Genomic DNA, 18,961 nt, shown 5'->3' with positions numbered 1-18,961 from the left:
TCAGTTTCAGTTGTTTCTTCACCTCCATCTTTGCTGCTAACACTCTCATAATCAGATGCTGATTCACTTGTTAGTGACCCTCCATCTGATGCCGATGCATCATCATTTTCAGCATTCTTTTGTGGCTGCCTACTACTCATCATTTCATTCAAAGGTTTTCCGCTTTGTTTGACTTTCTTTGCTAGCTCATATTTACGAGAAAACGTGGAAATATGTCCTTCCTCATAATCGGCTTTGTCTCTTGAGAATTTGAATTGCTTATAGTTATAGTTATTGATTTATATAGCGCTGAATCACCCATGAGGGTATCTCGGCGCTAGGCTGTGGAACCCTTCCTGGCTCTCCCTGTGAGGGGCGGAGCCAGGCATCCCAGCGCTGGTGGGGCCGTTGTGGAGATTAAGCAAGCTATTGCCCAGAGTTGCAGCGTGGGGCCCATGATTAGAGAAGGCGCCAAAGCGAGAATTATCGAGTCCGCGGATATTGATCCTAGACCCTGCCGCGTCGGGAATTGAACCCTGGTCCCGTGCCTGATCTCTGCTTCAGGGTCTGCCGCCTCTAACCAGTGAGCCACACTGCTCCACGCTTACGCATTTTGATTTTCTCTTCTTGTTTGTTGAGACGATCATGGATCTCTTTTCTTGTTTTTTCAATATAATCATTGGGCTCTAATATTTTCAGTAGCTCATTAATGTTGTCAATTTCTGTCACCAGCTTCTGTCGGTCAATTTCAGCATACTTTACTAATATTTTTACTAGGTTCATGGACACATACAGATTACTCTCCCCCCATTCCTTTAACATATTTGGATTCGGATCCTCATAACTGGGGGCAAGTAGAATTCTTATACCCCTCGAATTCGCCCAGCTACTATGTATTTGGTTAAAGATTTGTGCTCCCACCATTTGGTGACTTCATTTCTCGTGCATTTTTCCAGTCGTTTAAGCAGGGCTCTCATGTCGCCCTCCTTGCTGCCAGCTGCCGCATCCGGGCCTTTTTCCTTAGCTGGAACTTTGGGTAAGTTATTAAATAAGTCTCCTGTAGCCGCTTCCCTCATGCGAACCGCATCCGCCGACGTTGTGAATATTTTTTCTATTGATGTTTACGCTGGGGGCACCGAGTTAACCTTTCTTACCCCCACGTCGCCTAAGAAGTCCTCCCCACCTATGTCTGATGCCTCAGATACACTCACCGCTTGCGGAGACCGCGTAGCCGCTTCCAGCTGATCCTCCGACCGCGCCGTTACCGGTAGCAGTCTTTCGGCGTGTGAGCTCTCTTCCGGCTGCAATATATATATATATATATATAAATATATATATATATATATATATATATATATATATATAGATAGATAGATACGTAAACCCAAGGCCCGAAAGCAGTCAGGACACACTCAAAGTTGATGAAATCTTGCGTTTTATTAAAAGGTCATCAGCAGTTTCAGTCCGGTTTTCAAATCCATTGCCTAATAAGTTTTGATGCTCCAGCCTCTTAGTCATAGGCAGTTCAGAATATGCACAGAAAGCTCTTGATTACTTAATTGCCTGCATGCTTTTAACCCCCAGTGAGCCGTGCTCAGTGTGTTGATTTCTGTGTTGCATGTTGGGACTTATTGTCCATTCAAGAGTAATTGTTCCCCTCCAGTGGGTTCCATCATATTCCCAAAATTACAGAGTATTATTTACCCAAGTTGGCCTCCAGAGTGAAATGCTGGTAATTATAGTCCCATCTCCTGTGCTGGAAGCAGGCATGGACATAGTTCCAACCAAACAGCATCCCTATTCAATTGACAGCGATAGTGCAGCCCTCCACGGCAGGGCTGCCGTGTCAATTTATGTAAACTAAAGGCTTGAAAGCAGTAAAGACACCCTCACAGTTGATGAAACCTTGCGGTTTATTAAAAGGATACCAGCAGTTTCAGTCCAGTTTTCAAATCCATTCCCTAATGCATTTCAAGGCTCCAGCCTCTTTGTCATAGGCAGCTCGCAATATGCCCAGGAAGCTCTTGATTTCTTAATTGCCTGCATGCTTTTTACCCCCAGTGGGCCGTGCTCAGTGTGTTGATTTCTATGTTGCATGTCGGGACTTGTAGTCCATTGAAGAGCAATTGTTCCCCTCCAGTGGGTTCCGTCATATTCCCAAAATTACAGCGTATTATTTACCCAAGTGAGCCTCCAGAGTGAAATGCTGGTAATTATAGTCCCATCTTCTGTGCTGACAAGTCCCGACATGCATTATAGAAATCATGATGCCCTCCTTATGGTTTTGTTGAACTCTTTTGTCCACTTCATGGAGGACCTGGATATGTTGGTTAACAACAATAACTCTTTTGTGATGCAAGTGGCAATTTCTTTATCATCAGAACTCAGAAAACCGCAAGAAAGACATAGCCTTGGTAAATGACATTTTATCAGTGGAGCTATTATTGGCAGAAGCCCTTCGTCTACGGACCATTAATACAACTGAATTAGAACTGTGTCTGGGACAGCTGAAGTCAACCATTAAAACCACCTTTTGGGAAAAAAGCAGCATAAAACTGCATAAAAATCAGGTTACACAATATGAAAGTGGAGATAAGGTCGGGAAGCTACTAGCCTTTAAAATAGCTGAAGAGAAAGCTAACACCTTGATTAAAAATTTGAAGGGCATTAACGATACTATATTTGACCAACCATTGCAAATACTAGAAGAATTTGTATTATTCTATAAAAAACTATGTACTCCTGAGATCTTTCCTACAGCAACATTTATTAAGAATTATCTGGATCATTTCCTCATCAGACCTAACTCCCTCACGATGGACTCACTTTCTGCTCAAATCAGTCAACTTGAGATTAGACAAGCAATTTTCTCTTTGCCATCTGGGAAGGCGTCCAGTGAGGACACTATCCCAGTGGACATATATAAGCTGTGTGCTGAGGAACTTATACCACTCTTTTTTCAAGTTATTAACTTCATAGGGGATAGTAGGAAAGCCGCGGACTCTTGGAATAGGGTAAAATTAGTTTTTTTCTTAAAAAAAGGGAAACCACCGGATGATTGCGGCTCTTATCGCCCTATTTCGTTAATTAATGCAGACGCTAAAATTTTTGCAAAGGTGCTGGCCATCCGACTGGCACCTTTTATACCCAAAATAGTCAGCCCACATCAACATGGGTTTGTCATGGGCAGGGATACCACAGCGCACATCACTATGGCAGTAATTGCCTTTGATATAGCGGAAAAGGAAACCTCCCCACTCGGTATGATCATGTTAGACGCAGAAAAGGCATTTGACCGAGTGGGGTGGGAGTACTTGTGGCTAGTCATGGTTGGGTTTGGCTTTGGGGGTAAATTCCTGAATTGGGCACAATCTCTATATGATAAGCCTGAAGCCACAATCAACTATGCTGGTTTGACGTCAGCTCCTTTTTTTATTACCGTCAAGGGTGTCCCTTGTCACCCCTTTTATTCGCATTATCTATAGAGCCATTTCTCCAAGCACTACAACTCCAATCTGATATCATTCCTTTTAAATTTGGCCCGCATACATTAAAAATTACAGCTTACGCCGACGATATTGCTATCTACTCAACTGATATCGTAAAAGCTATGCAAGGCATTAAGGCAGAAGCAACCAGATTCGGGGATGTATCCGGATATAAACTAAACATAAACAAAACCCAAATAATTGATAACTACAAACTGGGGAGGGCAACCATCGGATTATGTCAAACGGCCACTTATCTAGGGGTCAGGATCACTGCTCAAGTTAAGAACATAACGAAAATAAATTATGAGGAATTAGTTAAAACTACTAAAGTTCTCTTTAAAAAATGGCATAAACTACCCCTAAATATCATAGGCAGAATTAACTTGATACGCATGATAATACTACCAAAATGTCTTTACTTATTCCGCTCTATCCCTTTGGCTTTGGGAAACTTATTCTTTAGAAACTTGGATGGTATCTTTAGTAGCTTTATATGGGGATATCATAAAGCCCGCAGATCTATGACTCTCTTAAAAGGGACCATAGAAGCAGGAGGGCTGAACTTTCCGGATTTTAAATTATACTTTTGGGCCGCTTTTGTTGGACGCATGAGATACTTAATTAATTCGGAAGGATCAGACAATCGACCTTACTTTTTAACGTTTATGTTCGATAAGGATGCTAAGTTTTTTCTATGGAGGGTGAACGACCCTAATTACTTTAAAAGAGTACGGTTCAAGACCGCTAGAGATTTGGTAAAAATCTGGCGTAATATACAGGTTTTTTGTAATCTGACTTTTTTTCGCCCTAATTTAATTTTATGGGGTAATCCGGGCTTACCAGGGATATGTAACGATGGAACCGCTAGTATATGGCGGGCGCATGGAATAAAAGCACTTGGCGATCTATATGGCGCACAGGGGCTGTTGAGCTTTGGGACTCTTAAAACACTATATAATGTTACGGATACTATGAGGTACAAGTACATGCAAATATATGATTTCTTGATCCGAAAAATGCAGCTCCAGAGTATCTCTGAGTCCACTATTATTTGGGAGAGCCTCTACTCCCAAAAAAATAAGTCCCTAATAAGTTGCTGTTATAAATGTTTTATTACATACAGAGATAGCGATTGTAGTACCTTGGTGGAGAAATGGAGTAGGATGCTAGGGAGTAATATTAGTTCAGTAGTTATCAACAGATCTTTGGGTAATATTCATAAAGCTGTACTCTCCTCAAGCTTAAGATTGCAACAATTTAAGACAACTTGTATGCTTTATCATACCCCCGAAAGAATTTCTAAATGGGCCTCTAATAGTAGCCATACTGATCAAACTAAATGCCCTAAGTGCTCGCTGGTTGCGGCAGACTTGGTGCATATATTGTATACTTGCCCTAAGATATCTGAATTTTGGACATCGGTCGAGAATGTAATAGAATTAAAATTAAGGTGTACACTTTCTCTGGATCCTGCTTTAGTTCTGCTTTATGTTAATATCGTGAACCCTCCACAAAAGTCTATAATTACATCATGCTATCATGCACGAAACGTATAATCACCCGCGCTTGGATTTCCCCTACACCCCCACACTTCATGGAATGGTGGTCATTACTTAACGAGATTCACTGCATGGAATCTACTCTGGCTAGGATTAGAGGCAATAGGGCCTTGGTTAAATTCGATAAGATTTGGGGGTCTGTTATCTGCTGAAACATATACTTATTCAAGGTCTACTTAGAACATGAACATTGATTTATAATATTTGCCTGCAACATGAATTAAATTTGATGTGTTTGGGTTTAATGAGAATTTATTTATTATGATATGTTAATCCTGTCCAGGATCTGATCTTTTTTATTGTTAACTTCTTGATATGTTTGTTTTTGATAATATTTCTTTCCTGTGCTGCTAATAAAAGATAAAAAATAAAAAAAGCAAGTGGGACCTTGCTCAAGAAAACCTTACTCTTTATGGTTGGGTCCACCACAGTCCCTAAAAATAATGTTTTTTCATACTTAGGGATATTGTTCAATTATGCTTTGAACTGGCATCCTCGTATTAGTAGAAACAAAGGGGGTTGCATAAGGGCCAATGCTGCTGTTTTTTAATTTTGCTTCTAGACTGAGCAATTGATGCATTGGGGAAATATTGCAGATATACAGGGCAAGTGTATCTCCAAGCTAACCTATGGTAGTGAAATGTGGGGCTATATCGCCCATGACGAGTTGCAAATTGTAGAAAACAATTTCCTGAGACGGCTTTTCTGTGGATCACAAGGCACTTCCACCATGGTAGTTCATGAAGAATTGGGTATGGCCTATATCTCTGATATGTTGGCTTATCGTCTCTTTTCGTTATGAATGAATACTTTATTTCGGAAGGGGATTGTTTTAGGTAAAGAGATTTTGAAGGACTGTCTGACCCTTGATCAGTTTTATCACATCCCTTGGTTTAAGTATATCAGGGAGTTTTTTATGAGTCTGGTAATGGCAGACCTATTTATTAATCCAGAACAAATAGTTGGAAGGATTTTTGTTGGGGGCAGGAGTCCTTTTTTACAAAGCAGACACTGGATAGAGAACAAGTGGTGCTGGGGGAAGCCCAGCACTCGTAGGCACATTATATAGAAGACTGTGCAATCAACTGAGCCATACCTTTTATTGATCATAAGTAGCTATGAACATTTTGTATTGACCAGTTTCTGTTTGGACCATTTCTATTTTCTCCTTGCATTTTTTATTTATCTTGTATTTACAAACCTTCTTGACCTTTTGAAATTGTCCTTGTTAACTAAGTATTCATTTTTATTGAATGTAAAGGTGATATGGTAGATGTATTGTTAACCGATTTTAAATGATGTACATTTATGGCATTTTTTTTACTTTTGTGGTTTTCCGCACAAGCCGAATAAAGATTGGGTGATTGATTGATTGAAATATGTACTTACCAAAGGGGCCATCAACATCCATTCCAAGGTGATCTAGGAGTTTGGCCTTGCGGCTCACCACATCTAAACAAACCACCCTCCCCGAGCACTCAAATATCAAAGAGTGAGCGTAGTCCATATGTTTCCAATCCGTAAATAATCTTCAATTGGTACAGTTCATATAATCCATGAAGCCAAAGTTTGTATTATTCATCCAGCATAACACAATTCGAAAGCAGCAGCAGCCAACACATGTTTCCTCGTGCTCTAATCAAGCACTTAGACTTCTTAAGGGCTGCAAACCCAAATTAACAATATGTAAGCAAAAATCATAAAATCATAATACATCATAGTCTATGTTCAGACCTTGTAACAGATAAAGTAAACAGATAGTTCCAACGCAACCAACACCAAGTAGTCTCAGATAGGAAAAGAAAAGTCCATCGGTAAACCCCCACCAAAGGGATGTGTTGTGTCTCCAAAGTACTGAAAGACCTCAGAGCGATGATTAAGTCATTATCTTATACTCAAGTCTATATGTATTGTAACATCTGATTATTATAGTCACCTGATATATTTCTCCAATGGCCAATATATCCTTCATCTATATTAACTTTCACACCAAAATATAATTTCTGTTCTAAAAAAACCTATAAATAAAAATTGTAAACCACGTATGCCCCAGCTTACTCGCTAGCAATCTTCCAACAAACATATAATACAATCCAAAACCAAGGCTCTTCTCGACTTTGAAATCACTGCAACACTAAGCAGACGCAGTCAAAACAAATATTTTTATCATCAGTATGTTGTCTAAAATCAAATACCGTAAGTCCTTTCCGTCATCTCCTCCGCAACAAATAGAGGGAATGATCATGCGTACTTATTCTATCTAAATACCTGTACTAATCAAAATTCCCTTGTATTTATCAAAGTACATATTACTATTGACATTCGTTATTATACAAAATTCAAAAAGTGTCTAACCTTTGAAATGGCAAACTTTACCCCATTTGTGTGTCCATTTATATCAGTTGATATTCTTCTTCATAGGGACGTTTGAATTAATCAAAAGTCTTATATTAGTATGAAACCAAAGTTACCCAAAACAACGTGTGGGAGACCATTTACTAGTAGAGACTCGATAAAAAAAAATATTATCTGTTTTCGTGATGAAATAAATTCAAAAGTCTCACCCCATTGAATTCCTAAGTCACGAGGAGAATTGCTCCCACTTGTACAGTTCACGTGTACGCGATCTAAAAAAGTATGTAAGACACAAACTAATGTGACCACATATCATTCTCCATTACACACGGGAGAACAGAAGATTCACAAGAAGACACTCAAAGTTAATCCTGTCAGACTCACCCCGTACAGCCGTAATCTATGTTCCGATCACGGTGAGTCGACCAGCGTCGTGCTCATAATAATACGAGAGGGAGTACCTGTTCTGAAAAATATATAAAAATGCACTGCTATAATCACATCGTGTTCTGCATTCAAAGTAGGAGAATAAGAAAGATCCAATTAGATACGAGTAAAGGTAACCTAAGTTAGTTAATCTAAACTCACCTTGTACTGCCGAACCAGCATTCCAAGCACGGCATGTCAACAGGCGTCCTACTTGAGCACCATATTGGCCGTCCTATTTATACGTAAATTATATGGGCGCCATCTTTAAGTGTATAAAAACACTTAATTTTGCCAAGTGTCCTTTATTAGCAACGACAATTCCTTATATTCACATATCTAGTTGTTACACCAATCCACTATGCTTGCTAACATAATGCTGTAATCTGCATTCCGAGCACGGCAAATAGATCGATGTTCTATTTACGTAACGTATCAGTTTCCCTTTTCTATATAATTCTGATGGTCGCCATCTTAGACTGTCCGAAGTAACTGTATTCCAAACATTTGTAAGTCTAATATCATAAGTGCATTAAAATACCTAATACTACTTAAGTTACCAAGCAGGTATCCTTAATCATTATCTGAAATGTAAGCGCTATCACCACATCTTGATCATGTTCTTCACCTCATAATGTATTGTGGTGTGAGACTAATCCTATATCTCTACCATTAGTACAACAAACTACTTGATTAGTAAAGAAAGTATACCAATACCTAGGCACCGAGTACACCATAGTTTCTAAATAAAAGTAAAAAGTTCCAAAGTCAAATAAATTATATGAGAAAAAAGGTAATAAATGTTCAAAAGTGAAGAAAAAAGGGGAACATAATTTTTCTTTTTAAAAAACTGAAAATTACAAAGTACAGTAACACAATACAGAAGCAATATTCACTATTTCTCATATCTCCATTTACATCATTACCAATAATGTGGTACTATCACCAGTCAGGTAGATACACATAGTCATCATATAGTAGATTGCTTGCAATCCTCCGTTCACTTAACTCAGATTTGATGGGACAGTATAACAGCAATAATACACAGTATTTGCAATCATCAGCTCCATACATACTTTCATTAATACTAAGAGATGAAAAGGGTCAAAACAGTATACATTAATAAAGGATACAGTCATAACCATGTTATCCCTACTCCAGTTACTCATGACCTAAATAATATTGAAACTCATTATCAATATTCATTCACTTTTCCACTGCTTTGAGTTTCATTATCCAAAGGACCTCTCTCCGTCTTATTTGTAATTGTCTATTGCCACCTCTTATGTCCTGTTTAACTTGATCAATACCAAGAAAACGAATTACATGTTTATCTCTGTTCTCATGATTTTGTACTGCATGAGCCGCAATAGATTACCGTGTATCCCCATTCTTCCAGGTTCGAAAATGCTCCATCATTCTATCGCCTAATTGTCTGATAGTACTACCCACGTAAATCATTTTACAGGAACACACTATCACTTAAATTACATAATTGGTGTCACAATTCATAAACATTTCAATATTGTGTTCCCTGTGTTATTATAATTGAAAGAAGTATTCTTGTTCACAGCCCACCTACATGAGCTACAGCGGCCACACTTATAGAAACCTTTTAGTCGGTTACCAAGCCATATCCTATTCTCACACCTGACTGGTTAACTTGGACTAACTACATTAGCTAGAGTCAGTCCCCTTCTGAACGTCAGACTGGGTTTGTCATTCACAAATGGCAATACATCTTTATCAGCTCTGAGTAGGTGCCAATATTTGTTAAGAATTGAATAAAATGTGTGAATCTCAGCATTGTAATTAGTGATCAGTCATACCTTATCCCCACTTGTGTTCTTGCTGTCTTTCTTCTTTATTTCTAAAGTACATTCACGACTAAGTCCTAACGCCCTCTTCCTAGCGTCCTTAATGTTCATAGCCCCTTGCTGCAAATCTTCATGTCATATCTTCCAAATTTGATTCAAAATCCTGTTGAATTGTACAATTTCTCCTGGCCCTCACCATCTCCCCGTATAGTATCGCATTAATCTGACTCCTAGGGTGACAGGTTTTAGCATGAAGTACTGCATTACAGCTTGTTTCCTTCCGATACATTCTACTACACAATCTGTCATTATCAACAAATAGTTCCACATCTACCCATCAGTGTTTGAGCTAGTGTTGGCGCGCCAACAACAAACACCTTACTCATGTGCCACCACACTCTCTCCAACCGCTCCTTGATGGGGGTAGCCCTGGCTGTCTCTACCCCTCGTAGAAATCATGTGAGGCAAATAATGTGCCAGCAGACAAAGCAGGCCTTCACACTCTTCTTATGAAAGGTTTTTCACTCTCCCCTTCCGACATGGCCCTATCCACTCTAAATCCCCTTACCACTATGAAGCATTACATCTTAACCTTACCCCAAAGATGCAAAACCCCTGAATGGACTCACATCCAGCAATACAGTGACAATAACAATACAAGTAACAAATACAACACACAATTAACACAATTTCGACAAGGCAGGGACAGCACAGATGCCAACAAGACCAAATGACTCCAAATTCACCAAGAAAATCCACAAAACACCTCCTACAGACAGTACAGACAAAAAGACTGTAGGTGAAAGTAATTTCACACTTCCTAGTTTGCAGCCTGCAACAGCCATTATGTCATTTCCTGGGTGTATCACAACAGTTTCCATCAAATATGTTATTTTTATGACGTATCGATACAGAAATAATCAAAGCATCAATAAAGCACAACTCATGTTAATGCAGATTTCATTACTTCGCTGTAGATGCTTGGCTTTCAACTGATGCTCCAGGTGCAATGCATGCACGAATGGGTCAATGTGTGAGTTCTTACCCATGCAACTGACCTATTGACTGTGATACCGTTTATTGAATTGTGCAATGCAGGTAAACACACATTGGGCCCACTTTCCTTGCTCCTCTTTCTTACCTAACATCCTTGATATCTTTGTATTTGTTGAATGTCATTGGTGGGAGTGCACCTATGTGTGAGTTTTCCATTCATCATACTGACATATTGGGTGACAATATATTTTGGTGAAAAACACATACATATTGTGATGTGTAGAGACATTCAAAACCTTTTGTTGGTCTTACGGTTTGTAGTATTCCTGGGTGAATATAGGTAGCTGCAGAGTAGGTATCTTTTTGGTCAAAATATTTCATTGGCACACCAATAAAATATACATTATTGTATTCACTAATTTGAAAAAATTCTAAATTGATACTACCTGTCTGTAGTCCTGCCATAGGATGTGTTACAGATGCAATACCACTCAGAGAAGCCCAGAGACCTGCTGCTTCAGCCACTTTCAGTGTATGTGGCATCCAGCTATTGGATTAACTGGATAGGTGTAGTTTTATGCCAATAGGACACCTGTGATTGTTGGGCAGACATCAATTAGAACACTAAAATAGCCAAAGTCCCTATGGAATGCTGGTAAAGACACATCTGCTGTCTTGGGTTTGGGTCTGGGACAATATGTGTGGCATATGCACAATGCACCTTGGTAAATCTGTTAGCAAAATGTGTTTGCCTACAGTTTGAGCATCATAAGTCTAGCTTGAACAGGCCAGACAAAAGTGATGAATCCCAAGTGCACTATGTATATCAGTTCACTGCGATTCACTGTATCACATTACTCTACACCAGAGAGCTTGATCTTTTTATGTGGGTAGCCATTCACACCAGATAGTGATATGTGCATTTAGCAACTGATGACACCACCCAAACCTGCAATGCATCAGTGAGTATTACCTTCACAGGAGTGCTATTACATGTAGTTAGACCTTGACATCTTATCTTTACTTAATTTTTCTTTGTGTCATGTGTACAGCAGCACACATAGGTGGAGCAGTAGGGCTCACAGCATTTATTGGTTAACAGTAAGACGCGCCTTCATGGTCACATCCATGCCTCATGAGGCCGGTGTGCTTGCATTGGGCCTAAGTAGCCAATCCAGTATTGGCACAGGTCAAGAGTAAGCCCGGGTGGAGAAACTGATGTAACTCACCAAATTCAGGAACTTCGTACTCCACGTGAAACACCGAGTTCCTGATAAAATTCCGCATTGCCAGCAGAGTGGAATTTTTCTACCAACCATAGCCACATTCATTAAGTCCCTTGTGTTTTACTGCGCAGGCTAAATCCCCTCTGACTCATAATGGCGACAAACTCCGTCCCACTGAGCTGACTGAGATTGGACGCTGAGGCAGTTATTTTATGGCACATACTCACGCAATGGAGGCAGCCATGTTAGAGTCAGGACTCAGGAGGTGGGCCCTCAAGTTGAGTTTGATAAAATGTGCACACTCTTGATATGGGTGGTGTTGGTTCGTCTACTGCTGCTTCGAGTCCTCATTTCCAGGTGAGTTAGCCCACTGTCATCAGCATACACCGCCCCAAGGGGTCAGCTCCCCACCAGGGACTTCACCCCTTCCCCTCCACTTAACATTGAGACATGTCTCGAACCCTTAGAAGGCACTCCTGCTTCTTTGGCCATCACGTTATCCGAAGCCGCCCCCACACTTGATGTTGACCGTATGGTCCATCGGACCACCTGGCCGGTCTGATTCTTCCACCGGCCCTTTGATTTTGCCAGTCACCCACACTGCCACAGAGCCCTGAAGAGTCACGGGGTACTTCCCGCTTTGTGACGAAACATGTGTCGGCTGGTCATTTCTTTATTGTTGAATCATTAAAAACGTTCAAACAAATCCACTGGTATTCACCACTATAATACAATACGAGACATTTCTACCAGTGTTATATCCTCATTACGTGTGCCCAGGACATTGTTCTTGTTAGAGGGTCGATCCCAGGGGAGGGCAGACTCGCACCTGACCACCCTGTGACCTACCTCTCCTAGGAACACAGCCGAGTAATGGCGGGAGATCCTCAGGGGGAGGACCTCGAATCTAAGATCATACGCGCTGTGCTAGTACCACTCGACAAAGGGACACCACACTGTAGTATTAAGAGAACGTATTCTTTATTTTTAAGCAAGAATGGATCTTTATGATCCACCGATTCTTATGTACAGGCGAGCAAGGTCTCAAAGAATCTCGGTAGGGGTAGGGTAGCGGGACAGTCTCAAGGTTCAAAGTCACTTGCGGGTGTGTATCCGGCGCACAGCTCTCAATCCTCGAGCCGGGGGATACGGGGTGATCTTGGGTCCAGCCGGACCGGGATAGTCTCTGAGCCGCGATCGGATCAGCAGGGCTCGAGTCAGGATGTGGTAGTTCTTAGGGTCTGTAGGGAGCCGCGATTGAATCAGCAGGGCACACGAGTTTCTCAAGGTTGCAGGGGAGCCGCGACAGCGTCAGCAGAGCTCAGGTGGTCTCGGGCAGAAGTCCTTCTCTGCCAGGTAGGAGCCGCGACAGCGTCAGCAGGGTTCAGGTAGTTCTTCAGGTTGCGGAAGAGCCGCGACAGCATCAGCAGGGCTCAGGTGGTCGTCGAGTAGAAGTCCTTCTCTGCTGGGTAGGAGCCGCGACGAGGTCAGCAGGGCTCACGTAGTCCAGGATACAACTGGCTTGGTCATCCAGAGCAACCCTTGATGTAGGACTTCTCGCTTTTGATGTCCGGAGTCTTCGCACCTGGGGGTCGGTTGTTGTGGATCCTGCCTCGGCGGCTCCTTTCATCCTTTCACGGTGGGTCTGGAGGGATCCCAGACACTCAGCAGGCCTGGAGCCAGCCCTCGGGGAGGCCGGATGGGTGATCGAAACTCATCTGTCAAGGGGAGGTGGGAGGTGTGATCGAGCTACTCCTCCCTCTCTCGCTCACAGGGAGCGCTCTACCCCCTGGCCGGGTATGGTGCCGAAGGCCGAGGTCGGGCTGGGGCCAGGGCGGCCATCTTAGGTGCAGGGACATGGGCATCGGCTTCGGGTACCAGGGAAAATGGGGGGGAGGACGGGGAAGCCCAGTGTCGGGGATTTGGGTCATGGAGGGAATGGTCGGGGGAATCAGGGCCATGGGGAGCTGCAAGGGTTATGAGGGATCACTACGGGTCAATGAGGACCACGCCACAAGGCCGGGTCCAACAGTTCTCATCATTTGGTGCATGACACACGCTCGGTCATTGCATACTGTTTGGTACTGCACTCACTTTGGACTGTGGCAAAGGGTCTGTAGCTGAACACACTGTAGCACCACACACAATCTCTGCACGTGCAGACTGTTACACGTTGCAAACTTTCTGTTGTGTTTGTCTTGCACGGGCATGTGTTCTGCATATGGTGTTATCATGCACACATACACCAGAAAACAAGATGTGGGTCTGAATTGAGTCTGTCACACAACAACAGACCTTTTGAAAAGGTGAGTGAGCCATCAGTCACCACTGCAGTGAACATGGTTAAATAGTCCACTGTACTTGGGATGTTAAGTTAACAAGATGCTGCCAATCACACATGATCTGTATCTTACTCCTATCAATGTTGATAGCACGACATAGACTCTGAGTGCAGGCCTTTGTGTGTGCCTCCTGGTCTAAGGAAACTCTATTTCCTGACACAGGCATATGTAAGCCACTCACTCAACTTAAATGTCACCTTTGGATCGAGAGTATATTTGTGATCCACTCAACTATGCACTTGTACTCAGAGATATAGAGCCATTGTCATGATAAGATAAGTCCATATCTAAATCACTCCATCTGACCATGCACAAGGAGTTGTGTTTATGCACATGCATTTTTGTCTGACTTTTGATCCAAGTGAAATCCCACTATTGACATATCAGTATCTTTCAGGCCTTCATATGTTTGCATATAACCTATCCAATTTCATAGTGCTCTGGACATTCTTACTCACTGTACAATTTCATCTAATCACATTGTATTTTTACAGACCTTTTGTCCTCATTGAATTGTTGTGCAACTCATGCCAAATGTGTCTTTTATATACTGTACCACGATGTAGTAAATATGACATTGTAGCTAGGAAATAGTTCATATGTGCTTTGTTTTGTAGGAAGCTTCACATGCATGTATGCATTCTTTTCAAGTTACTGCTTTTACATGTTTCAATGATAGTAGGCCTTTGTCCATGACAACTGTCAATCATGATCTCTGATGGGATCTACAATGACATGCGTTTTAACAAAATGCCATAATTCTGCATGGGAACACATTGGGGAGAGACACTGCAATGTGTGGTTATTCTTGGGTTTGGTAGTTTGTGGTTTGTGTTCCTAGCTTCACTGAGTACCATCTGTTGTACACTTTGCTGTTTCATAACTAGCATGACTAGTAGCTATACACTGCTCAGGTGCAATGGGAGAGTAATGATCAATTTTTATCTTGAAATATGGTATAGAATGTCTGACCCTTTAATGCAGGACACTGCTTCACATAGCAATTCTCTATGTGTGGAAATGACAAATGTGAGGCATGGCACAATGTTGGTCAACAGGTCGGATGACTTGATAGTTCCATTTTGAAGCTGGCTTATAGTTGACAAGATGAGGATGAGTGGATGTTTGCTGAGACTGTGATATACACTGCAACACAAACATTGGATGCCAGCTTTTATTTCTATGTTGAACCTTCCTTTGGACAGTGGTTGCTTCGTTTTTGCAGAACTGCACCTTCCAGATAGCACAAAAACCTTGTCAATTCAGGTTTTTCCACTGCAGCAGGGATTGCCTAAGGGGTCCTCCTTGATCCCTACTTTATTCAATCTATACAGGTGCCCAATGGTTGATATCGAGCATTACGGTTTTTACATTGTATTGTACTCCAATGATAGGCAGCTGATTATTGCTCTGTCACAGGAGGAAGTAACATGGCTGTTTTGTTAAGAACCTGTTTGATGGAAGTGACTGCGTAGAAGGACTTGAATTTTCTCAAGATTAATGCTGAGAAAACCTAGGTCCTTATCCTAGGTAAGCATCCTTTAATTTGGTCCACTGTCTGGTGGCCAGACTCGCTCGACCTTTACCTGCCCCAAACCCTAAAGTTAACAAACCCAGCATCTGGTTCGATGCAAGACTCTCTTTTCACAGAAAGAATATGGTTTTACCAGGCAAGTGTTTTGGGATCTTAAAACCCCTTAAAAGATTCTTGGATTTCTACTGGAAGCTGCCAGGATACAGTAGTTGAGATCCTTGTTGTATCCAGTCTAGGATACTGCAGTGTCCTGTTTCTGGAAGTCTCATAGTCTCAGCTGATGAGACTTCAGTGAGTGCAGAACACGGGAGCCCATCAGCTGCTGAATCTTCCCAGGTGGTCTTCCATGGGATCTGCACTTTCTTTTTTTTTTTTTTTACTTTGAGTTTATTGAAAACGAGAGGAAAAGAACAGCAGTATAATAAGCATAATAAATCTTAGTTAACATCTAGAATATATAAAGGGATACAAAAATAAAATGCAACAGTTACAATAAACATGCTATGTGCAAAAGGGGAGTAAAAAAGGGGCGAGGAAGGGGGAGAGGGGAAACAATACATTATGTTACTACAAAGATTGAAGAAAAATGAGATAGGAAATTAAACACTGTAGGCACAATAAATACAGTAGGAATTAAATATTACAATATAAAAACAAAAGCATGAACAATAATATCTTAATATTTAAAAAAAAAGACAACATGGTGTATTTAAGGTGGTTTCCGGACATCATCCGTAGTATTTACAACATTAACAGTAGAAACAGTAGAAGAACGGACCAGGATAAGTATGTAGTAAGTGGAAGCCATAAAATATCTCTTTTAATTGCTAGAGAGATAGGGGTGACATAATTGGTCCAATAAGTTCAGGTAAGATAGGGTCAATACGTAGTGCCAACATTTTTGAAAAGATCTTATAGTCTGTATTCACTAAAGAAATGGGTCGATAGTTTTTACACAAGGAGGGGTCCTTATTGTCTTTTGGAATTAAACATATCATGGCTTCTTGAAAAGTGCCCTGAGAAGAACCGTTTGTAATAAAGGAATTAAATAAAAAAAGATAATTTAGAAGAAGAAGCTTAAAAAAATTGTTCATAGAACTCAACAGTAAACACATCGGGTCCAAGGGCCTTACCTGATCATAATTCCGATACAGCATGGGTAATTTCTGCCAAAGTAATATCAATTTTCCAGTGAATCAAAATCAATATGTTGGGAAGGAGGATATTTAATAGATTGAAAATAAGAGGATAAATCTGATTGAATTGGTTGAGTCTCAGGCGTATAGAGATTTTTATAAAAGAAAACAAATTCATTTAAAATAGCATTGTCTTTAAAAAGTGAAGTTCCAACAGAGCTTTGCAAATATTCTATTCTAGTTCTATCTTGCCTTATTTTTAAGTAGTTAGCCAGTAACTTCCCCATTTTATTTTGACCTCCATAATAGTGAGAGCTACTTTTCAAAACGGTAGGAGGAAGCAGCTACGGTGCATAGTCTATTACAAGTAAGCTTAGCATAAATAAGGTTTTTTAAAGAAGAATCAGTGTTGGAGTGATAATAAGCGTATTCTAATTGTTGAATTTTAGTGAGTAATTGAGTAGTTTATTTTTCAAAACCTTTTTAGGGCTCGGGCCTAGCATACACTGCGCAGCAGTGTCGCCCAGCGAGAGTCCTTTTCCCGGTGTTTTGAAAATGGACCTTGAAATTCCACGCAGCTCGTGCGTGTTATTTCCAAGATCCATTTTCATTAGCCTTCACGTGCGTGCTGTTTTTTAACAGAACACGCAATAGGCCGTAGGCGGTCCCGTAGCTCCGCCTCAGGCCAATTTGATGTCTGTTACGCGCACCATAGGCCATATGTTTTGAATTATCGCGGCTTCACAGCCGCGATAATTCAAAACATATGCTCGCAGTGGCGCACGCGCACCACTCGCGGGCTTTTTTTTTTGTATTGCGGATCGCTTTCGATCGCTTTCCGTTCCCTCCCCGCACTCTCTCGTCAGGTAAATGCAATCGGGCGGGTGTCGCGCGGACGAACCCAGCCAGCTAGTCGGGCGGGGCGCGCGCCTGTGAGTTACGCAGAGTAACTAACGGTCAAGGCATGGGGTCGCTCCCGCCAAGGGCGCGCCCATCCCTGTCAGTGACTGGAAAGGGGCTTCTCCAACTTCCCGAGACCACCCGGCACGTACCATAGGCGACAGAGAGCAGCTCCTGCAGCGAGCCCAGCTGGCCGAGCAGGCAGAGAGATACGATGACATGGCGGCAGCCATGAAAGCGGTAAGTCCTGTGGCAACCGTGAGTGATGAGGAGAATACAGATCTGAGTTGTGTGGATGTTGGGTGGGGTCGGTTAGCAGATTGCTGTGGAATGTCCAGTTACCAGGGTGGATGGGGAGCGGGCACGATGGGAAAAGAATACCGGGGGTGGGAGCTGTGGCGGTAGAATGACAGCTATAGGGTGTGGGTTTAAGAGACCGGGAGGTTAACTGGAGATTAGCTTAGATTAGCGTGGGACCTGAGAGGGAAGTGACAACTGGGAGAGGGTGTGCTGGGGCCAGTAAGGGGCGTGTGGGCAATCGGGTTGTTGGAGGTCCCGTCCGGGAGAGTGGGGGTCAAGAGGGTGTGAGCTGTCGGGGGAGCTGGGGCAGACTTCAGTAAGAGTGCAGTTAAAAGATACCATAGAATTGGTAGGCTAATAAACGCGCGGATGTGGACTGGGTTGCCTTAGATGCATTTGTCTGTGTGGGTTTGCTGTTAAAATTGAGGAAAATAGGAATTATTCGATTTTTAGCATTCTTGGTACACAAGAAACAATTACATGCCTGACCTTGAATCCAAATGTAGGTGGTCTGTATCGTCTTTCCCATGCTAGGTATTGTTTCCCCACGTTAAAATTCACCGGTGTCTATTGTGGATTACCTACATGCTAGCCCACATCCCCGTTCCAAATTTGTGCTCTGTGATGCGCCCGTGCAGGCCCTGCCCTTCTTCCGTGTGACTCCTGGAAAGATACCCCCACCCCAGAATTGAGTTCCTATGTAGTCAAATGCTGCCTTCTTGCTGATGACACGATATTTGCAGGTGGAACTGCCATGCTTAAAGATAGCGCACCAGTACTATAACTGTTCTTGTGTGAGGACTGCTAGACCTTTAGCTTGAAAGTAGAGCTCGTCTTAATGCATCGTTTTCTGCTTAGAAATAAGGTTACTATGTTAAACGCGGAGAACATCCTGGAGCC

Source organism: Lissotriton helveticus, chromosome 6, assembly GCF_964261635.1.
Source record: "Lissotriton helveticus chromosome 6, aLisHel1.1, whole genome shotgun sequence".
NCBI classification, from domain to species: Eukaryota; Metazoa; Chordata; class Amphibia; order Caudata; family Salamandridae; genus Lissotriton; species Lissotriton helveticus.
This window is presented reverse-complemented; position numbering follows the sequence as displayed.